Here is a 20963-nt window from a genome sequence, read left to right on the forward strand (position 1 = left end):
CCGTTTGTCAACAGTTTTAAGGCTTTTTATGCTCCTAGCTAGGTTTAGAGATCGAATAGAATGAATAAAGCCATGACTGATTCTGTGATGGATTAGATCTTGTTCACATAGAACATCATGAAAAGCCCCAGTCTTTTAAATGCTTTGATCAATGTAGGAAATAGGAAAGAATGAAACGTTTAAGTGTGTACATAAATATACTGCATTTCAGGCAAAATACAACTAAACCTGTCTACCCACACTGTCTATAATGCCATACCAACAGGTGGAGCTCAAGCCCTGAGAAGCTACTGTGAAGCAAATTGTAATAATTGCTTGTTTTATTTCTTCTTTTTTTCCACAAAATGTATCAGGGGAGAGCGCGAACGCAGTCCCCCACTACCAGAAATTATGCAGTCGAGATTCCCGCATTTGGGGAATTCGCAAGGGTCAGCACAGCCTGAGTGCAATGGCTGAGCCTCACCTTGGGCGAACCACCTTCCTGATCATCAGCCCCGGTTCTGGACTGCTTTGCTTGGGGGGGCAGTAAAACATAATGAGGGGGCATGTTGATAGTCATGTTTATGAAGCCACAAATATATTCAAGGCTTGATTTGTGCATGAATGATGACTATTGATACTGGCTTAAAGTGATGTATTAGGTAAAGAAATAAAAATGCATTTTCGAACTTAAAACTTAAAACACAATGATTAAAAAATACATGTTGATTATGTAAATGGAGAACAAAGATTATCTAATTGTATTTCATTTCAATACTGCCATTACTAATAGAACAACTCTATTTCTTGAAAGGCTGACAAATGTACCTATACACAGACTGAGAATATTCAAACATGGAAATAGGAATGAGTGAGAATATTTATATTACTGGGAAATTAAAATATAAAGAAAACAAAATAATACAAATTCTGTTATAAAAGGGAGTATTCGTCACATTTCTATTTTGAAAAAGAAAAAAATATGAAAGTACATAAAATAAGAAATCTATCTACTGCACTTTAATGGTCAAAAATCTGGTAAAGTATTGAAGTTTTTATTGATGTTATGAAACGTACTGGTACAATGCGGTATTTATGCACAGTATAACAATACTGGCTGTGATGGCGAGGAATCGTTTAAACCAGGGATGTCAAAGTCAAATACACCGAGGGCCAAAAAAACAAATTTGCTACAAGCCGAGGGCCGGACTGGTTCAATGTTTATTAAAACATATTGAAATGATTGCACATAGCCTATTGAACCAAGACCTAACACAGTGTATATTATTTAATGTTTAAATGAATAAAGCAATATTTTCTTATGGATCTGTCAGTAATTTCAAGTGAAAACATTTTTCAACAGGCAAACAGATAAAAGCAAACTTCCTTCAAAGAAAAATCACATGAAGACACACAGAAGACACACAGGTTTACCTTTTACCTCCGTGAACATGTACTCTGCCTCCCACCTGGCTTGAAACCCGTTCTCAGTGTCCACCTTACGTTTAGTCATTTTTGAGAAGGGGGATAGCTGAACGTTGATGTCTGCTCTGACTGCTGATTTAGGTTTATACTTTCGCGAGTGACCATATTGCGCGACTCCGAATTTTAATGTTGCTTTGTGTTGCAGGTTTGAAAAGTGCTGGCATTTAGGCTAAAGTACCTGAAAATGTTGAAATTGTAACTACTTCGTTTCACAACAAATATCTGTCTGAATGAACAGTTCTCTTGTCTTAGGTTAACAAATACAAGCCTCTTGTAATTCCAGGACGAAACATGAGAGAACGTGAAGACGTTAAGATTGGGGAAAATAAACAACCATTAAATAATGTGAATAAAAAGCGAATTATTTCGAGTATATGTATAAATATTTAACATATTTAAGTTTAACGTGCTGGAAAATATTGAAATGGACCTTTAAAGTGACGTACAAGTTCTTGAATTCCACCTTATAAAGGTGTATGAACCCTGCAAACATGACTTTGTTCATTGCGCTGGCGGAGCCACTGCGATTACGTCATTTTCGCCGCGCGGACCCTCGCGACGCTTCGCGCTGCAGTGACTTCGCGGGCTACCGTTGCATTGTGGGGAATGTAGTGTTTGTGCGTACAAAACACCATCGGGCGGCTGTGGCCTGCGGGCCGGTTCTAATAGTAATTAAATATCATCCAGGGGGCCATAGATAATCAATTCGCGGGCCTTGACTTTGACATATGTGGTTTAAACCATGAGCCGCGACGGCTTGCACGGGGGAAAGAGCAGCCTGGCGCGCTGTCGTGCACCTCTCGAATTTTGTAACTTCGCGCGCGCCGCGCCTCAGCGCAATGAACAATGTCATGTTTGCCGGGTTCATACACCTATACAAGGTGGAATTAAAGCACTTGTACCTAACTTTAAAGGTCCAGTTCAATATTTCTCAGCACGTTAAACTTAATTAAGTTAAATATTTATACATATACTCAAAATAATTCGCTTTTTTAATTACACTTTCAAAACGCCCAATCTTAACGTCTTCACGTTCTCTCATGTTTCGTCCTGGAATAACAAGAGGCTCGTATTTGTTAACCTAAGACAAGAGAACTGTTCATTCAGACAGATATTTGTTGTTAAACGAAGTAGTTACAATTTCAACATTTTCAAGTACTTTAGCCTAAATTCCAGCACTTTTCAAATCTGAAAAAGCAACATTAAAATTCGTCAGGTAAATGTTAATTCCCCTGTTTTTTATTACCACATATAGTTTCGGACAACACTGCGCGGCAAGTATTTAAACGCTTCCGCAGTTCGCGCAGGTTTAGGAGAACCAAGTTAGCCTAACCGCTAACGGCTAATAAAATAATTTAAGCAACACCTATGTAAGAGGTGAGTAACATTAAAGCAACGAAAAACCACAGTTAAGCAAATTTTACCATGTGGAAGTCAGTTTAAACTCAGAAGAGTGTTTACCAGTATACCTGTCTTTCACTCACACTAACAGAACATATACTGCCGAACTGAACCGTTTGGGGCGGTCTGCTGATTTTTATATGACTCAAAGAGCCAATCAGGAATAAGCAAGGAAATATCTTCACGCTGTAAAGCAAAATGCATTTTTGTGATTGGTTCAGAGATAATAAAAAAAGCCGTTGCTTGCATTGTGCTTGGGGGGGCAAAGACACAATTTGGGGGGGCAATGCCCCACTCTGCCCCCCCCTAGCGCCGACCCTGCTGATCATGGTCTCACCCCTGCCAGGTAAGTATGACTTGGAAATGCAGCTGTACAAGAACCCTTTCCCCTTGTCAGAACACAGGAAAAGGAAAACATGGGCAGAGGGGAGGGCGGGTCAGGGCCTGACAGACAGGGGGCGGGGTTGCAGGGCAATGGGCGGGCACTTGATTACAGGAAAGGGAAAATGATTGGAAAACATTTTGGTCTTGCACGTCAAACTCAGCAAAGGACAAGAGTCCTTACGTGTAGCCCGCTCTAGAAGCACCCAGTGCGTATTGATTTTGCCGTCGCTGGCAAGACTCCTTCTGCCGTTTGTCAACAGTTTTAAGGCTTTTTATGCTCCTAGCTAGGTTTAGAGATCGAATAGAATGAATAAAGCCATGACTGATTCTGTGATGGATTAGATCTTGTTCACATAGAACATCATGGAAAGCCCCAGTCTTTTAAATGCTTTGATCAATGTAGGAAATAGGAAAGAATGAAACGTTTAAGTGTGTACATAAATATACTGCATTTCAGGCAAAATACAACTAAACCTGTCTACCCACACTGTCTATAATGCCATACCAACAGGTGGAGCTCAAGCACTGAGAAGCTACTGTGAAGCAAATTGTAATCATTGCTTGTTTTATTTCTTCTTTTTTTCCACAAAATGTATCAGGGGAGAGCGCGAACGCAGTCCCCCACTACCAGAAATTATGCAGTCGAGATTCCCGCATTTGGGGAATTCGCAAGGGTCAGCACAGCCTGAGTGCAATGGCTGAGCCTCACCTTGGGCGAACCACCTTCCTGATCATGGTCTCACCCCTGCCAGGTAAGTATGACTTGGAAATGCAGCTGTACAAGAACCCTTTCCCCTTGTCAGAACACAGGAAAAGGAAAACATGGGCAGAGGGGAGGGCGGGTCAGGGCCTGACAGACAGGGGGCGGGGTTGCAGGGCAATGGGCGGGCACTTGATTACAGGAAAGGGAAAATGATTGGAAAACATTTTGGTCTTGCACGTCAAACTCAGCAAAGGACAAGAGTCCTTACGTGTAGCCCGCTCTAGAAGCACCCAGTGCGTATTGATTTTGCCGTCGCTGGCAAGACTCCTTCTGCCGTTTGTCAACAGTTTTAAGGCTTTTTATGCTCCTAGCTAGGTTTAGAGATCGAATAGAATGAATAAAGCCATGACTGATTCTGTGATGGATTAGATCTTGTTCACATAGAACATCATGGAAAGCCCCAGTCTTTTAAATGCTTTGATCAATGTAGGAAATAGGAAAGAATGAAACGTTTAAGTGTGTACATAAATATACTGCATTTCAGGCAAAATACAACTAAACCTGTCTACCCACACTGTCTATAATGCCATACCAACAGGTGGAGCTCAAGCACTGAGAAGCTACTGTGAAGCAAATTGTAATCATTGCTTGTTTTATTTCTTCTTTTTTTCCACAAAATGTATCAGGGGAGAGCGCGAACGCAGTCCCCCACTACCAGAAATTATGCAGTCGAGATTCCCGCATTTGGGGAATTCGCAAGGGTCAGCACAGCCTGAGTGCAATGGCTGAGCCTCACCTTGGGCGAACCACCTTCCTGATCATGGTCTCACCCCTGCCAGGTAAGTATGACTTGGAAATGCAGCTGTACAAGAACCCTTTCCCCTTGTCAGAACACAGGAAAAGGAAAACATGGGCAGAGGGGAGGGCGGGTCAGGGCCTGACAGACAGGGGGCGGGGTTGCAGGGCAATGGGCGGGCACTTGATTACAGGAAAGGGAAAATGATTGGAAAACATTTTGGTCTTGCACGTCAAACTCAGCAAAGGACAAGAGTCCTTACGTGTAGCCCGCTCTAGAAGCACCCAGTGCGTATTGATTTTGCCGTCGCTGGCAAGACTCCTTCTGCCGTTTGTCAACAGTTTTAAGGCTTTTTATGCTCCTAGCTAGGTTTAGAGATCGAATAGAATGAATAAAGCCATGACTGATTCTGTGATGGATTAGATCTTGTTCACATAGAACATCATGGAAAGCCCCAGTCTTTTAAATGCTTTGATCAATGTAGGAAATAGGAAAGAATGAAACGTTTAAGTGTGTACATAAATATACTGCATTTCAGGCAAAATACAACTAAACCTGTCTACCCACACTGTCTATAATGCCATACCAACAGGTGGAGCTCAAGCACTGAGAAGCTACTGTGAAGCAAATTGTAATAATTGCTTGTTTTATTTCTTCTTTTTTTCCACAAAATGTATCAGGGGAGAGCGCGAACACAGTCCCCCACTACCAGAAATTATGCAGTCGAGATTCCCGCATTTGGGGAATTCGCAAGGGTCAGCACAGCCTGAGTGCAATGGCTGAGCCTCACCTTGGGCGAACCACCTTCCTGATCATGGTCTCACCCCTGCCAGGTAAGTATGACTTGGAAATGCAGCTGTACAAGAACCCTTTCCCCTTGTCAGAACACAGGAAAAGGAAAACATGGGCAGAGGGGAGGGCGGGTCAGGGCCTGACAGACAGGGGGCGGGGTTGCAGGGCAATGGGCGGGCACTTGATTACAGGAAAGGGAAAATGATTGGAAAACATTTTGGTCTTGCACGTCAAACTCAGCAAAGGACAAGAGTCCTTACGTGTAGCCCGCTCTAGAAGCACCCAGTGCGTATTGATTTTGCCGTCGCTGGCAAGACTCCTTCTGCCGTTTGTCAACAGTTTTAAGGCTTTTTATGCTCCTAGCTAGGTTTAGAGATCGAATAGAATGAATAAAGCCATGACTGATTCTGTGATGGATTAGATCTTGTTCACATAGAACATCATGGAAAGCCCCAGTCTTTTAAATGCTTTGATCAATGTAGGAAATAGGAAAGAATGAAACGTTTAAGTGTGTACATAAATATACTGCATTTCAGGCAAAATACAACTAAACCTGTCTACCCACACTGTCTATAATGCCATACCAACAGGTGGAGCTCAAGCACTGAGAAGCTACTGTGAAGCAAATTGTAATCATTGCTTGTTTTATTTCTTCTTTTTTTCCACAAAATGTATCAGGGGAGAGCGCGAACGCAGTCCCCCACTACCAGAAATTATGCAGTCGAGATTCCCGCATTTGGGGAATTCGCAAGGGTCAGCACAGCCTGAGTGCAATGGCTGAGCCTCACCTTGGGCGAACCACCTTCCTGATCATGGTCTCACCCCTGCCAGGTAAGTATGACTTGGAAATGCAGCTGTACAAGAACCCTTTCCCCTTGTCAGAACACAGGAAAAGGAAAACATGGGCAGAGGGGAGGGCGGGTCAGGGCCTGACAGACAGGGGGCGGGGTTGCAGGGCAATGGGCGGGCACTTGATTACAGGAAAGGGAAAATGATTGGAAAACATTTTGGTCTTGCACGTCAAACTCAGCAAAGGACAAGAGTCCTTACGTGTAGCCCGCTCTAGAAGCACCCAGTGCGTATTGATTTTGCCGTCGCTGGCAAGACTCCTTCTGCCGTTTGTCAACAGTTTTAAGGCTTTTTATGCTCCTAGCTAGGTTTAGAGATCGAATAGAATGAATAAAGCCATGACTGATTCTGTGATGGATTAGATCTTGTTCACATAGAACATCATGGAAAGCCCCAGTCTTTTAAATGCTTTGATCAATGTAGGAAATAGGAAAGAATGAAACGTTTAAGTGTGTACATAAATATACTGCATTTCAGGCAAAATACAACTAAACCTGTCTACCCACACTGTCTATAATGCCATACCAACAGGTGGAGCTCAAGCACTGAGAAGCTACTGTGAAGCAAATTGTAATAATTGCTTGTTTTATTTCTTCTTTTTTTCCACAAAATGTATCAGGGGAGAGCGCGAACGCAGTCCCCCACTACCAGAAATTATGCAGTCGAGATTCCCGCATTTGGGGAATTCGCAAGGGTCAGCACAGCCTGAGTGCAATGGCTGAGCCTCACCTTGGGCGAACCACCTTCCTGATCATGGTCTCACCCCTGCCAGGTAAGTATGACTTGGAAATGCAGCTGTACAAGAACCCTTTCCCCTTGTCAGAACACAGGAAAAGGAAAACATGGGCAGAGGGGAGGGCGGGTCAGGGCCTGACAGACAGGGGGCGGGGTTGCAGGGCAATGGGCGGGCACTTGATTACAGGAAAGGGAAAATGATTGGAAAACATTTTGGTCTTGCACGTCAAACTCAGCAAAGGACAAGAGTCCTTACGTGTAGCCCGCTCTAGAAGCACCCAGTGCGTATTGATTTTGCCGTCGCTGGCAAGACTCCTTCTGCCGTTTGTCAACAGTTTTAAGGCTTTTTATGCTCCTAGCTAGGTTTAGAGATCGAATAGAATGAATAAAGCCATGACTGATTCTGTGATGGATTAGATCTTGTTCACATAGAACATCATGAAAAGCCCCAGTCTTTTAAATGCTTTGATCAATGTAGGAAATAGGAAAGAATGAAACGTTTAAGTGTGTACATAAATATACTGCATTTCAGGCAAAATACAACTAAACCTGTCTACCCACACTGTCTATAATGCCATACCAACAGGTGGAGCTCAAGCACTGAGAAGCTACTGTGAAGCAAATTGTAATAATTGCTTGTTTTATTTCTTCTTTTTTTCCACAAAATGTATCAGGGGAGAGCGCGAACGCAGTCCCCCACTACCAGAAATTATGCAGTCGAGATTCCCGCATTTGGGGAATTCGCAAGGGTCAGCACAGCCTGAGTGCAATGGCTGAGCCTCACCTTGGGCGAACCACCTTCCTGATCATGGTCTCACCCCTGCCAGGTAAGTATGACTTGGAAATGCAGCTGTACAAGAACCCTTTCCCCTTGTCAGAACACAGGAAAAGGAAAACATGGGCAGAGGGGAGGGCGGGTCAGGGCCTGACAGACAGGGGGCGGGGTTGCAGGGCAATGGGCGGGCACTTGATTACAGGAAAGGGAAAATGATTGGAAAACATTTTGGTCTTGCACGTCAAACTCAGCAAAGGACAAGAGTCCTTACGTGTAGCCCGCTCTAGAAGCACCCAGTGCGTATTGATTTTGCCGTCGCTGGCAAGACTCCTTCTGCCGTTTGTCAACAGTTTTAAGGCTTTTTATGCTCCTAGCTAGGTTTAGAGATCGAATAGAATGAATAAAGCCATGACTGATTCTGTGATGGATTAGATCTTGTTCACATAGAACATCATGGAAAGCCCCAGTCTTTTAAATGCTTTGATCAATGTAGGAAATAGGAAAGAATGAAATGTTTAAGTGTGTACATAAATATACTGCATTTCAGGCAAAATACAACTAAACCTGTCTACCCACACTGTCTATAATGCCATACCAACAGGTGGAGCTCAAGCACTGAGAAGCTACTGTGAAGCAAATTGTAATAATTGCTTGTTTTATTTCTTCTTTTTTTCCACAAAATGTATCAGGGGAGAGCGCGAACGCAGTCCCCCACTACCAGAAATTATGCAGTCGAGATTCCCGCATTTGGGGAATTCGCAAGGGTCAGCACAGCCTGAGTGCAATGGCTGAGCCTCACCTTGGGCGAACCACCTTCCTGATCATGGTCTCACCCCTGCCAGGTAAGTATGACTTGGAAATGCAGCTGTACAAGAACCCTTTCCCCTTGTCAGAACACAGGAAAAGGAAAACATGGGCAGAGGGGAGGGCGGGTCAGGGCCTGACAGACAGGGGGCGGGGTTGCAGGGCAATGGGCGGGCACTTGATTACAGGAAAGGGAAAATGATTGGAAAACATTTTGGTCTTGCACGTCAAACTCAGCAAAGGACAAGAGTCCTTACGTGTAGCCCGCTCTAGAAGCACCCAGTGCGTATTGATTTTGCCGTCGCTGGCAAGACTCCTTCTGCCGTTTGTCAACAGTTTTAAGGCTTTTTATGCTCCTAGCTAGGTTTAGAGATCGAATAGAATGAATAAAGCCATGACTGATTCTGTGATGGATTAGATCTTGTTCACATAGAACATCATGGAAAGCCCCAGTCTTTTAAATGCTTTGATCAATGTAGGAAATAGGAAAGAATGAAACGTTTAAGTGTGTACATAAATATACTGCATTTCAGGCAAAATACAACTAAACCTGTCTACCCACACTGTCTATAATGCCATACCAACAGGTGGAGCTCAAGCACTGAGAAGCTACTGTGAAGCAAATTGTAATAATTGCTTGTTTTATTTCTTCTTTTTTTCCACAAAATGTATCAGGGGAGAGCGCGAACGCAGTCCCCCACTACCTGAAATTATGCAGTCGAGATTCCCGCATTTGGGGAATTCGCAAGGGTCAGCACAGCCTGAGTGCAATGGCTGAGCCTCACCTTGGGCGAACCACCTTCCTGATCATGGTCTCACCCCTGCCAGGTAAGTATGACTTGGAAATGCAGCTGTACAAGAACCCTTTCCCCTTGTCAGAACACAGGAAAAGGAAAACATGGGCAGAGGGGAGGGCGGGTCAGGGCCTGACAGACAGGGGGCGGGGTTGCAGGGCAATGGGCGGGCACTTGATTACAGGAAAGGGAAAATGATTGGAAAACATTTTGGTCTTGCACGTCAAACTCAGCAAAGGACAAGAGTCCTTACGTGTAGCCCGCTCTAGAAGCACCCAGTGCGTATTGATTTTGCCGTCGCTGGCAAGACTCCTTCTGCCGTTTGTCAACAGTTTTAAGGCTTTTTATGCTCCTAGCTAGGTTTAGAGATCGAATAGAATGAATAAAGCCATGACTGATTCTGTGATGGATTAGATCTTGTTCACATAGAACATCATGGAAAGCCCCAGTCTTTTAAATGCTTTGATCAATGTAGGAAATAGGAAAGAATGAAATGTTTAAGTGTGTACATAAATATACTGCATTTCAGGCAAAATACAACTAAACCTGTCTACCCACACTGTCTATAATGCCATACCAACAGGTGGAGCTCAAGCACTGAGAAGCTACTGTGAAGCAAATTGTAATCATTGTTTGTTTTATTTCTTCTTTTTTTCCACAAAATGTATCAGGGGAGAGCGCGAACGCAGTCCCCCACTACCAGAAATTATGCAGTCGAGATTCCCGCATTTGGGGAATTCGCAAGGGTCAGCACAGCCTGAGTGCAATGGCTGAGCCTCACCTTGGGCGAACCACCTTCAGGTAAGTATGACTTGGAAATGCAGCTGTACAAGAACCCTTTCCCCTTGTCAGAACACAGGAAAAGGAAAACATGGGCAGAGGGGAGGGCGGGTCAGGGCCTGACAGACAGGGGGCGGGGTTGCAGGGCAATGGGCGGGCACTTGATTACAGGAAAGGGAAAATGATTGGAAAACATTTTGGTCTTGCACGTCAAACTCAGCAAAGGACAAGAGTCCTTACGTGTAGCCCGCTCTAGAAGCACCCAGTGCGTATTGATTTTGCCGTCGCTGGCAAGACTCCTTCTGCCGTTTGTCAACAGTTTTAAGGCTTTTTATGCTCCTAGCTAGGTTTAGAGATCGAATAGAATGAATAAAGCCATGACTGATTCTGTGATGGATTAGATCTTGTTCACATAGAACATCATGAAAAGCCCCAGTCTTTTAAATGCTTTGATCAATGTAGGAAATAGGAAAGAATGAAACGTTTAAGTGTGTACATAAATATACTGCATTTCAGGCAAAATACAACTAAACCTGTCTACCCACACTGTCTATAATGCCATACCAACAGGTGGAGCTCAAGCACTGAGAAGCTACTGTGAAGCAAATTGTAATAATTGCTTGTTTTATTTCTTCTTTTTTTCCACAAAATGTATCAGGGGAGAGCGCGAACGCAGTCCCCCACTACCAGAAATTATGCAGTCGAGATTCCCGCATTTGGGGAATTCGCAAGGGTCAGCACAGCCTGAGTGCAATGGCTGAGCCTCACCTTGGGCGAACCACCTTCCTGATCATGGTCTCACCCCTGCCAGGTAAGTATGACTTGGAAATGCAGCTGTACAAGAACCCTTTCCCCTTGTCAGAACACAGGAAAAGGAAAACATGGGCAGAGGGGAGGGCGGGTCAGGGCCTGACAGACAGGGGGCGGGGTTGCAGGGCAATGGGCGGGCACTTGATTACAGGAAAGGGAAAATGATTGGAAAACATTTTGGTCTTGCACGTCAAACTCAGCAAAGGACAAGAGTCCTTACGTGTAGCCCGCTCTAGAAGCACCCAGTGCGTATTGATTTTGCCGTCGCTGGCAAGACTCCTTCTGCCGTTTGTCAACAGTTTTAAGGCTTTTTATGCTCCTAGCTAGGTTTAGAGATCGAATAGAATGAATAAAGCCATGACTGATTCTGTGATGGATTAGATCTTGTTCACATAGAACATCATGGAAAGCCCCAGTCTTTTAAATGCTTTGATCAATGTAGGAAATAGGAAAGAATGAAACGTTTAAGTGTGTACATAAATATACTGCATTTCAGGCAAAATACAACTAAACCTGTCTACCCACACTGTCTATAATGCCATACCAACAGGTGGAGCTCAAGCACTGAGAAGCTACTGTGAAGCAAATTGTAATAATTGCTTGTTTTATTTCTTCTTTTTTTCCACAAAATGTATCAGGGGAGAGCGCGAACGCAGTCCCCCACTACCTGAAATTATGCAGTCGAGATTCCCGCATTTGGGGAATTCGCAAGGGTCAGCACAGCCTGAGTGCAATGGCTGAGCCTCACCTTGGGCGAACCACCTTCCTGATCATGGTCTCACCCCTGCCAGGTAAGTATGACTTGGAAATGCAGCTGTACAAGAACCCTTTCCCCTTGTCAGAACACAGGAAAAGGAAAACATGGGCAGAGGGGAGGGCGGGTCAGGGCCTGACAGACAGGGGGCGGGGTTGCAGGGCAATGGGCGGGCACTTGATTACAGGAAAGGGAAAATGATTGGAAAACATTTTGGTCTTGCACGTCAAACTCAGCAAAGGACAAGAGTCCTTACGTGTAGCCCGCTCTAGAAGCACCCAGTGCGTATTGATTTTGCCGTCGCTGGCAAGACTCCTTCTGCCGTTTGTCAACAGTTTTAAGGCTTTTTATGCTCCTAGCTAGGTTTAGAGATCGAATAGAATGAATAAAGCCATGACTGATTCTGTGATGGATTAGATCTTGTTCACATAGAACATCATGGAAAGCCCCAGTCTTTTAAATGCTTTGATCAATGTAGGAAATAGGAAAGAATGAAATGTTTAAGTGTGTACATAAATATACTGCATTTCAGGCAAAATACAACTAAACCTGTCTACCCACACTGTCTATAATGCCATACCAACAGGTGGAGCTCAAGCACTGAGAAGCTACTGTGAAGCAAATTGTAATCATTGTTTGTTTTATTTCTTCTTTTTTTCCACAAAATGTATCAGGGGAGAGCGCGAACGCAGTCCCCCACTACCAGAAATTATGCAGTCGAGATTCCCGCATTTGGGGAATTCGCAAGGGTCAGCACAGCCTGAGTGCAATGGCTGAGCCTCACCTTGGGCGAACCACCTTCAGGTAAGTATGACTTGGAAATGCAGCTGTACAAGAACCCTTTCCCCTTGTCAGAACACAGGAAAAGGAAAACATGGGCAGAGGGGAGGGCGGGTCAGGGCCTGACAGACAGGGGGCGGGGTTGCAGGGCAATGGGCGGGCACTTGATTACAGGAAAGGGAAAATGATTGGAAAACATTTTGGTCTTGCACGTCAAACTCAGCAAAGGACAAGAGTCCTTACGTGTAGCCCGCTCTAGAAGCACCCAGTGCGTATTGATTTTGCCGTCGCTGGCAAGACTCCTTCTGCCGTTTGTCAACAGTTTTAAGGCTTTTTATGCTCCTAGCTAGGTTTAGAGATCGAATAGAATGAATAAAGCCATGACTGATTCTGTGATGGATTAGATCTTGTTCACATAGAACATCATGAAAAGCCCCAGTCTTTTAAATGCTTTGATCAATGTAGGAAATAGGAAAGAATGAAACGTTTAAGTGTGTACATAAATATACTGCATTTCAGGCAAAATACAACTAAACCTGTCTACCCACACTGTCTATAATGCCATACCAACAGGTGGAGCTCAAGCACTGAGAAGCTACTGTGAAGCAAATTGTAATAATTGCTTGTTTTATTTCTTCTTTTTTTCCACAAAATGTATCAGGGGAGAGCGCGAACGCAGTCCCCCACTACCAGAAATTATGCAGTCGAGATTCCCGCATTTGGGGAATTCGCAAGGGTCAGCACAGCCTGAGTGCAATGGCTGAGCCTCACCTTGGGCGAACCACCTTCCTGATCATGGTCTCACCCCTGCCAGGTAAGTATGACTTGGAAATGCAGCTGTACAAGAACCCTTTCCCCTTGTCAGAACACAGGAAAAGGAAAACATGGGCAGAGGGGAGGGCGGGTCAGGGCCTGACAGACAGGGGGCGGGGTTGCAGGGCAATGGGCGGGCACTTGATTACAGGAAAGGGAAAATGATTGGAAAACATTTTGGTCTTGCACGTCAAACTCAGCAAAGGACAAGAGTCCTTACGTGTAGCCCGCTCTAGAAGCACCCAGTGCGTATTGATTTTGCCGTCGCTGGCAAGACTCCTTCTGCCGTTTGTCAACAGTTTTAAGGCTTTTTATGCTCCTAGCTAGGTTTAGAGATCGAATAGAATGAATAAAGCCATGACTGATTCTGTGATGGATTAGATCTTGTTCACATAGAACATCATGAAAAGCCCCAGTCTTTTAAATGCTTTGATCAATGTAGGAAATAGGAAAGAATGAAACGTTTAAGTGTGTACATAAATATACTGCATTTCAGGCAAAATACAACTAAACCTGTCTACCCACACTGTCTATAATGCCATACCAACAGGTGGAGCTCAAGCACTGAGAAGCTACTGTGAAGCAAATTGTAATAATTGCTTGTTTTATTTCTTCTTTTTTTCCACAAAATGTATCAGGGGAGAGCGCGAACGCAGTCCCCCACTACCAGAAATTATGCAGTCGAGATTCCCGCATTTGGGGAATTCGCAAGGGTCAGCACAGCCTGAGTGCAATGGCTGAGCCTCACCTTGGGCGAACCACCTTCCTGATCATGGTCTCACCCCTGCCAGGTAAGTATGACTTGGAAATGCAGCTGTACAAGAACCCTTTCCCCTTGTCAGAACACAGGAAAAGGAAAACATGGGCAGAGGGGAGGGCGGGTCAGGGCCTGACAGACAGGGGGCGGGGTTGCAGGGCAATGGGCGGGCACTTGATTACAGGAAAGGGAAAATGATTGGAAAACATTTTGGTCTTGCACGTCAAACTCAGCAAAGGACAAGAGTCCTTACGTGTAGCCCGCTCTAGAAGCACCCAGTGCGTATTGATTTTGCCGTCGCTGGCAAGACTCCTTCTGCCGTTTGTCAACAGTTTTAAGGCTTTTTATGCTCCTAGCTAGGTTTAGAGATCGAATAGAATGAATAAAGCCATGACTGATTCTGTGATGGATTAGATCTTGTTCACATAGAACATCATGGAAAGCCCCAGTCTTTTAAATGCTTTGATCAATGTAGGAAATAGGAAAGAATGAAACGTTTAAGTGTGTACATAAATATACTGCATTTCAGGCAAAATACAACTAAACCTGTCTACCCACACTGTCTATAATGCCATACCAACAGGTGGAGCTCAAGCACTGAGAACCTACTGTGAAGCAAATTGTAATAATTGCTTGTTTTATTTCTTCTTTTTTTCCACAAAATGTATCAGGGGAGAGCGCGAACGCAGTCCCCCACTACCTGAAATTATGCAGTCGAGATTCCCGCATTTGGGGAATTCGCAAGGGTCAGCACAGCCTGAGTGCAATGGCTGAGCCTCACCTTGGGCGAACCACCTTCCTGATCATGGTCTCACCCCTGCCAGGTAAGTATGACTTGGAAATGCAGCTGTACAAGAACCCTTTCCCCTTGTCAGAACACAGGAAAAGGAAAACATGGGCAGAGGGGAGGGCGGGTCAGGGCCTGACAGACAGGGGGCGGGGTTGCAGGGCAATGGGCGGGCACTTGATTACAGGAAAGGGAAAATGATTGGAAAACATTTTGGTCTTGCACGTCAAACTCAGCAAAGGACAAGAGTCCTTACGTGTAGCCCGCTCTAGAAGCACCCAGTGCGTATTGATTTTGCCGTCGCTGGCAAGACTCCTTCTGCCGTTTGTCAACAGTTTTAAGGCTTTTTATGCTCCTAGCTAGGTTTAGAGATCGAATAGAATGAATAAAGCCATGACTGATTCTGTGATGGATTAGATCTTGTTCACATAGAACATCATGGAAAGCCCCAGTCTTTTAAATGCTTTGATCAATGTAGGAAATAGGAAAGAATGAAACGTTTAAGTGTGTACATAAATATACTGCATTTCAGGCAAAATACAACTAAACCTGTCTACCCACACTGTCTATAATGCCATACCAACAGGTGGAGCTCAAGCACTGAGAAGCTACTGTGAAGCAAATTGTAATCATTGCTTGTTTTATTTCTTCTTTTTTTCCACAAAATGTATCAGGGGAGAGCGCGAACGCAGTCCCCCACTACCAGAAATTATGCAGTCGAGATTCCCGCATTTGGGGAATTCGCAAGGGTCAGCACAGCCTGAGTGCAATGGCTGAGCCTCACCTTGGGCGAACCACCTTCCTGATCATGGTCTCACCCCTGCCAGGTAAGTATGACTTGGAAATGCAGCTGTACAAGAACCCTTTCCCCTTGTCAGAACACAGGAAAAGGAAAACATGGGCAGAGGGGAGGGCGGGTCAGGGCCTGACAGACAGGGGGCGGGGTTGCAGGGCAATGGGCGGGCACTTGATTACAGGAAAGGGAAAATGATTGGAAAACATTTTGGTCTTGCACGTCAAACTCAGCAAAGGACAAGAGTCCTTACGTGTAGCCCGCTCTAGAAGCACCCAGTGCGTATTGATTTTGCCGTCGCTGGCAAGACTCCTTCTGCCGTTTGTCAACAGTTTTAAGGCTTTTTATGCTCCTAGCTAGGTTTAGAGATCGAATAGAATGAATAAAGCCATGACTGATTCTGTGATGGATTAGATCTTGTTCACATAGAACATCATGGAAAGCCCCAGTCTTTTAAATGCTTTGATCAATGTAGGAAATAGGAAAGAATGAAACGTTTAAGTGTGTACATAAATATACTGCATTTCAGGCAAAATACAACTAAACCTGTCTACCCACACTGTCTATAATGCCATACCAACAGGTGGAGCTCAAGCACTGAGAAGCTACTGTGAAGCAAATTGTAATAATTGCTTGTTTTATTTCTTCTTTTTTTCCACAAAATGTATCAGGGGAGAGCGCGAACGCAGTCCCCCACTACCAGAAATTATGCAGTGGAGATTCCCGCATTTGGGGAATTCGCAAGGGTCAGCACAGCCTGAGTGCAATGGCTGAGCCTCACCTTGGGCGAACCACCTTCCTGATCATGGTCTCACCCCTGCCAGGTAAGTATGACTTGGAAATGCAGCTGTACAAGAACCCTTTCCCCTTGTCAGAACACAGGAAAAGGAAAACATGGGCAGAGGGGAGGGCGGGTCAGGGCCTGACAGACAGGGGGCGGGGTTGCAGGGCAATGGGCGGGCACTTGATTACAGGAAAGGGAAAATGATTGGAAAACATTTTGGTCTTGCACGTCAAACTCAGCAAAGGACAAGAGTCCTTACGTGTAGCCCGCTCTAGAAGCACCCAGTGCGTATTGATTTTGCCGTCGCTGGCAAGACTCCTTCTGCCGTTTGTCAACAGTTTTAAGGCTTTTTATGCTCCTAGCTAGGTTTAGAGATCGAATAGAATGAATAAAGCCATGACTGATTCTGTGATGGATTAGATCTTGTTCACATAGAACATCATGGAAAGCCCCAGTCTTTTAAATGCTTTGATCAATGTAGGAAATAGGAAAGAATGAAACGTTTAAGTGTGTACATAAATATACTGCATTTCAGGCAAAATACAACTAAACCTGTCTACCCACACTGTCTATAATGCCATACCAACAGGTGGAGCTCAAGCACTGAGAAGCTACTGTGAAGCAAATTGTAATCATTGCTTGTTTTATTTCTTCTTTTTTTCCACAAAATGTATCAGGGGAGAGCGCGAACGCAGTCCCCCACTACCAGAAATTATGCAGTCGAGATTCCCGCATTTGGGGAATTCGCAAGGGTCAGCACAGCCTGAGTGCAATGGCTGAGCCTCACCTTGGGCGAACCACCTTCCTGATCATGGTCTCACCCCTGCCAGGTAAGTATGACTTGGAAATGCAGCTGTACAAGAACCCTTTCCCCTTGTCAGAACACAGGAAAAGGAAAACATGGGCAGAGGGGAGGGCGGGTCAGGGCCTGACAGACAGGGGGCGGGGTTGCAGGGCAATGGGCGGGCACTTGATTACAGGAAAGGGAAAATGATTGGAAAACATTTTGGTCTTGCACGTCAAACTCAGCAAAGGACAAGAGTCCTTACGTGTAGCCCGCTCTAGAAGCACCCAGTGCGTATTGATTTTGCCGTCGCTGGCAAGACTCCTTCTGCCGTTTGTCAACAGTTTTAAGGCTTTTTATGCTCCTAGCTAGGTTTAGAGATCGAATAGAATGAATAAAGCCATGACTGATTCTGTGATGGATTAGATCTTGTTCACATAGAACATCATGGAAAGCCCCAGTCTTTTAAATGCTTTGATCAATGTAGGAAATAGGAAAGAATGAAACGTTTAAGTGTGTACATAAATATACTGCATTTCAGGCAAAATACAACTAAACCTGTCTACCCACACTGTCTATAATGCCATACCAACAGGTGGAGCTCAAGCACTGAGAAGCTACTGTGAAGCAAATTGTAATAATTGCTTGTTTTATTTCTTCTTTTTTTCCACAAAATGTATCAGGGGAGAGCGCGAACGCAGTCCCCCACTACCTGAAATTATGCAGTCGAGATTCCCGCATTTGGGGAATTCGCAAGGGTCAGCACAGCCTGAGTGCAATGGCTGAGCCTCACCTTGGGCGAACCACCTTCCTGATCATGGTCTCACCCCTGCCAGGTAAGTATGACTTGGAAATGCAGCTGTACAAGAACCCTTTCCCCTTGTCAGAACACAGGAAAAGGAAAACATGGGCAGAGGGGAGGGCGGGTCAGGGCCTGACAGACAGGGGGCGGGGTTGCAGGGCAATGGGCGGGCACTTGATTACAGGAAAGGGAAAATGATTGGAAAACATTTTGGTCTTGCACGTCAAACTCAGCAAAGGACAAGAGTCCTTACGTGTAGCCCGCTCTAGAAGCACCCAGTGCGTATTGATTTTGCCGTCGCTGGCAAGACTCCTTCTGCCGTTTGTCAACAGTTTTAAGGCTTTTTATGCTCCTAGCTAGGTTTAGAGATCGAATAGAATGAATAAAGCCATGACTGATTCTGTGATGGATTAGATCTTGTTCACATAGAACATCATGGAAAGCCCCAGTCTTTTAAATGCTTTGATCAATGTAGGAAATAGGAAAGAATGAAATGTTTAAGTGTGTACATAAATATACTGCATTTCAGGCAAAATACAACTAAACCTGTCTACCCACACTGTCTATAATGCCATACCAACAGGTGGAGCTCAAGCACTGAGAAGCTACTGTGAAGCAAATTGTAATCATTGTTTGTTTTATTTCTTCTTTTTTTCCACAAAATGTATCAGGGGAGAGCGCGAACGCAGTCCCCCACTACCAGAAATTATGCAGTCGAGATTCCCGCATTTGGGGAATTCGCAAGGGTCAGCACAGCCTGAGTGCAATGGCTGAGCCTCACCTTGGGCGAACCACCTTCAGGTAAGTATGACTTGGAAATGCAGCTGTACAAGAACCCTTTCCCCTTGTCAGAACACAGGAAAAGGAAAACATGGGCAGAGGGGAGGGCGGGTCAGGGCCTGACAGACAGGGGGCGGGGTTGCAGGGCAATGGGCGGGCACTTGATTACAGGAAAGGGAAAATGATTGGAAAACATTTTGGTCTTGCACGTCAAACTCAGCAAAGGACAAGAGTCCTTACGTGTAGCCCGCTCTAGAAGCACCCAGTGCGTATTGATTTTGCCGTCGCTGGCAAGACTCCTTCTGCCGTTTGTCAACAGTTTTAAGGCTTTTTATGCTCCTAGCTAGGTTTAGAGATCGAATAGAATGAATAAAGCCATGACTGATTCTGTGATGGATTAGATCTTGTTCACATAGAACATCATGAAAAGCCCCAGTCTTTTAAATGCTTTGATCAATGTAGGAAATAGGAAAGAATGAAACGTTTAAGTGTGTACATAAATATACTGCATTTCAGGCAAAATACAACTAAACCTGTCTACCCACACTGTCTATAATGCCATACCAACAGGTGGAGCTCAAGCACTGAGAAGCTACTGTGAAGCAAATTGTAATAATTGCTTGTTTTATTTCTTCTTTTTTTCCACAAAATGTATCAGGGGAGAGCGCGAACGCAGTCCCCCACTACCAGAAATTATGCAGTCGAGATTCCCGCATTTGGGGAATTCGCAAGGGTCAGCACAGCCTGAGTGCAATGGCTGAGCCTCACCTTGGGCGAACCACCTTCCTGATCATGGTCTCACCCCTGCCAGGTAAGTATGACTTGGAAATGCAGCTGTACAAGAACCCTTTCCCCTTGTCAGAACACAGGAAAAGGAAAACATGGGCAGAGGGGAGGGCGGGTCAGGGCCTGACAGACAGGGGGCGGGGTTGCAGGGCAATGGGCGGGCACTTGATTACAGGAAAGGGAAAATGATTGGAAAACATTTTGGTCTTGCACGTCAAACTCAGCAAAGGACAAGAGTCCTTACGTGTAGCCCGCTCTAGAAGCACCCAGTGCGTATTGATTTTGCCGTCGCTGGCAAGACTCCTTCTGCCGTTTGTCAACAGTTTTAAGGCTTTTTATGCTCCTAGCTAGGTTTAGAGATCGAATAGAATGAATAAAGCCATGACTGATTCTGTGATGGATTAGATCTTGTTCACATAGAACATCATGAAAAGCCCCAGTCTTTTAAATGCTTTGATCAATGTAGGAAATAGGAAAGAATGAAACGTTTAAGTGTGTACATAAATATACTGCATTTCAGGCAAAATACAACTAAACCTGTCTACCCACACTGTCTATAATGCCATACCAACAGGTGGAGCTCAAGCACTGAGAAGCTACTGTGAAGCAAATTGTAATAATTGCTTGTTTTATTTCTTCTTTTTTTCCACAAAATGTATCAGGGGAGAGCGCGAACGCAGTCCCCCACTACCAGAAATTATGCAGTCGAGATTCCCGCATTTGGGGAATTCGCAAGGGTCAGCACAGCCTGAGTGCAATGGCTGAGCCTCACCTTGGGCGAACCACCTTCCTGATCATGGTCTCACCCCTGCCAGGTAAGTATGACTTGGAAATGCAGCTGTACAAGAACCCTTTCCCCTTGTCAGAACACAGGAAAAGGAAAACATGGGCAGAGGGGAGGGCGGGTCAGGGCCTGACAGACAGGGGGCGGGGTTGCAGGGCAATGGGCGGGCACTTGATTACAGGAAAGGGAAAATGATTGGAAAACATTTTGGTCTTGCACGTCAAACTCAGCAAAGGACAAGAGTCCTTACGTGTAGCCCGCTCTAGAAGCACCCAGTGCGTATTGATTTTGCCGTCGCTGGCAAGACTCCTTCTGCCGTTTGTCAACAGTTTTAAGGCTTTTTATGCTCCTAGCTAGGTTTAGAGATCGAATAGAATGAATAAAGCCATGACTGATTCTGTGATGGATTAGATCTTGTTCACATAGAACATCATGGAAAGCCCCAGTCTTTTAAATGCTTTGATCAATGTAG

General features: G+C 44.8%; 20 non-coding genes and 3 pseudogenes across 20 annotated transcripts; all 23 read right to left on the minus strand.

Annotated features, from left to right (window-relative positions):
* Positions 1-350: 350 nt before the first annotated feature.
* Positions 351-511, minus strand: LOC143486513 (U1 spliceosomal RNA). The gene has a single exon (XR_013123482.1). It is a non-coding gene; the product is annotated as a U1 spliceosomal RNA (small nuclear RNA).
* Positions 512-3845: 3334 nt separating this feature from the next.
* LOC143486222 (U1 spliceosomal RNA) lies at positions 3846-4009 on the minus strand. The gene has a single exon (XR_013123216.1). It is a non-coding gene; the product is annotated as a U1 spliceosomal RNA (small nuclear RNA).
* A 626-nt stretch (positions 4010-4635) lies between these two features.
* On the minus strand, positions 4636-4799 carry LOC143486223 (U1 spliceosomal RNA). Its single transcript, XR_013123217.1, has one exon. It is a non-coding gene; the product is annotated as a U1 spliceosomal RNA (small nuclear RNA).
* A 626-nt stretch (positions 4800-5425) lies between these two features.
* LOC143486384 (U1 spliceosomal RNA) lies at positions 5426-5589 on the minus strand. The gene has a single exon (XR_013123375.1). It is a non-coding gene; the product is annotated as a U1 spliceosomal RNA (small nuclear RNA).
* A 626-nt stretch (positions 5590-6215) lies between these two features.
* On the minus strand, positions 6216-6379 carry LOC143486224 (U1 spliceosomal RNA). The gene has a single exon (XR_013123218.1). It is a non-coding gene; the product is annotated as a U1 spliceosomal RNA (small nuclear RNA).
* A 626-nt stretch (positions 6380-7005) lies between these two features.
* On the minus strand, positions 7006-7169 carry LOC143486225 (U1 spliceosomal RNA). Its single transcript, XR_013123219.1, has one exon. It is a non-coding gene; the product is annotated as a U1 spliceosomal RNA (small nuclear RNA).
* Positions 7170-7795: 626 nt separating this feature from the next.
* LOC143486226 (U1 spliceosomal RNA) lies at positions 7796-7959 on the minus strand. Its single transcript, XR_013123220.1, has one exon. It is a non-coding gene; the product is annotated as a U1 spliceosomal RNA (small nuclear RNA).
* A 626-nt stretch (positions 7960-8585) lies between these two features.
* On the minus strand, positions 8586-8749 carry LOC143486227 (U1 spliceosomal RNA). The gene has a single exon (XR_013123221.1). It is a non-coding gene; the product is annotated as a U1 spliceosomal RNA (small nuclear RNA).
* Positions 8750-9375: 626 nt separating this feature from the next.
* Positions 9376-9539, minus strand: LOC143486409 (U1 spliceosomal RNA). Its single transcript, XR_013123399.1, has one exon. It is a non-coding gene; the product is annotated as a U1 spliceosomal RNA (small nuclear RNA).
* A 626-nt stretch (positions 9540-10165) lies between these two features.
* LOC143486503 (U1 spliceosomal RNA) lies at positions 10166-10306 on the minus strand (annotated as a pseudogene).
* A 626-nt stretch (positions 10307-10932) lies between these two features.
* On the minus strand, positions 10933-11096 carry LOC143486228 (U1 spliceosomal RNA). The gene has a single exon (XR_013123222.1). It is a non-coding gene; the product is annotated as a U1 spliceosomal RNA (small nuclear RNA).
* A 626-nt stretch (positions 11097-11722) lies between these two features.
* Positions 11723-11886, minus strand: LOC143486410 (U1 spliceosomal RNA). Its single transcript, XR_013123400.1, has one exon. It is a non-coding gene; the product is annotated as a U1 spliceosomal RNA (small nuclear RNA).
* A 626-nt stretch (positions 11887-12512) lies between these two features.
* On the minus strand, positions 12513-12653 carry LOC143486504 (U1 spliceosomal RNA; annotated as a pseudogene).
* Positions 12654-13279: 626 nt separating this feature from the next.
* Positions 13280-13443, minus strand: LOC143486229 (U1 spliceosomal RNA). The gene has a single exon (XR_013123223.1). It is a non-coding gene; the product is annotated as a U1 spliceosomal RNA (small nuclear RNA).
* Positions 13444-14069: 626 nt separating this feature from the next.
* On the minus strand, positions 14070-14233 carry LOC143486231 (U1 spliceosomal RNA). The gene has a single exon (XR_013123225.1). It is a non-coding gene; the product is annotated as a U1 spliceosomal RNA (small nuclear RNA).
* A 626-nt stretch (positions 14234-14859) lies between these two features.
* On the minus strand, positions 14860-15023 carry LOC143486411 (U1 spliceosomal RNA). The gene has a single exon (XR_013123401.1). It is a non-coding gene; the product is annotated as a U1 spliceosomal RNA (small nuclear RNA).
* Positions 15024-15649: 626 nt separating this feature from the next.
* LOC143486232 (U1 spliceosomal RNA) lies at positions 15650-15813 on the minus strand. Its single transcript, XR_013123226.1, has one exon. It is a non-coding gene; the product is annotated as a U1 spliceosomal RNA (small nuclear RNA).
* A 626-nt stretch (positions 15814-16439) lies between these two features.
* On the minus strand, positions 16440-16603 carry LOC143486476 (U1 spliceosomal RNA). Its single transcript, XR_013123463.1, has one exon. It is a non-coding gene; the product is annotated as a U1 spliceosomal RNA (small nuclear RNA).
* Positions 16604-17229: 626 nt separating this feature from the next.
* Positions 17230-17393, minus strand: LOC143486233 (U1 spliceosomal RNA). The gene has a single exon (XR_013123227.1). It is a non-coding gene; the product is annotated as a U1 spliceosomal RNA (small nuclear RNA).
* A 626-nt stretch (positions 17394-18019) lies between these two features.
* On the minus strand, positions 18020-18183 carry LOC143486413 (U1 spliceosomal RNA). Its single transcript, XR_013123403.1, has one exon. It is a non-coding gene; the product is annotated as a U1 spliceosomal RNA (small nuclear RNA).
* Positions 18184-18809: 626 nt separating this feature from the next.
* LOC143486506 (U1 spliceosomal RNA) lies at positions 18810-18950 on the minus strand (annotated as a pseudogene).
* A 626-nt stretch (positions 18951-19576) lies between these two features.
* LOC143486234 (U1 spliceosomal RNA) lies at positions 19577-19740 on the minus strand. Its single transcript, XR_013123228.1, has one exon. It is a non-coding gene; the product is annotated as a U1 spliceosomal RNA (small nuclear RNA).
* A 626-nt stretch (positions 19741-20366) lies between these two features.
* LOC143486235 (U1 spliceosomal RNA) lies at positions 20367-20530 on the minus strand. Its single transcript, XR_013123229.1, has one exon. It is a non-coding gene; the product is annotated as a U1 spliceosomal RNA (small nuclear RNA).
* Positions 20531-20963: the final 433 nt, after the last annotated feature.

This window comes from Brachyhypopomus gauderio, unplaced genomic scaffold (assembly GCF_052324685.1).
Source record: "Brachyhypopomus gauderio isolate BG-103 unplaced genomic scaffold, BGAUD_0.2 sc44, whole genome shotgun sequence".
Taxonomy (NCBI): domain Eukaryota; kingdom Metazoa; phylum Chordata; class Actinopteri; order Gymnotiformes; family Hypopomidae; genus Brachyhypopomus; species Brachyhypopomus gauderio.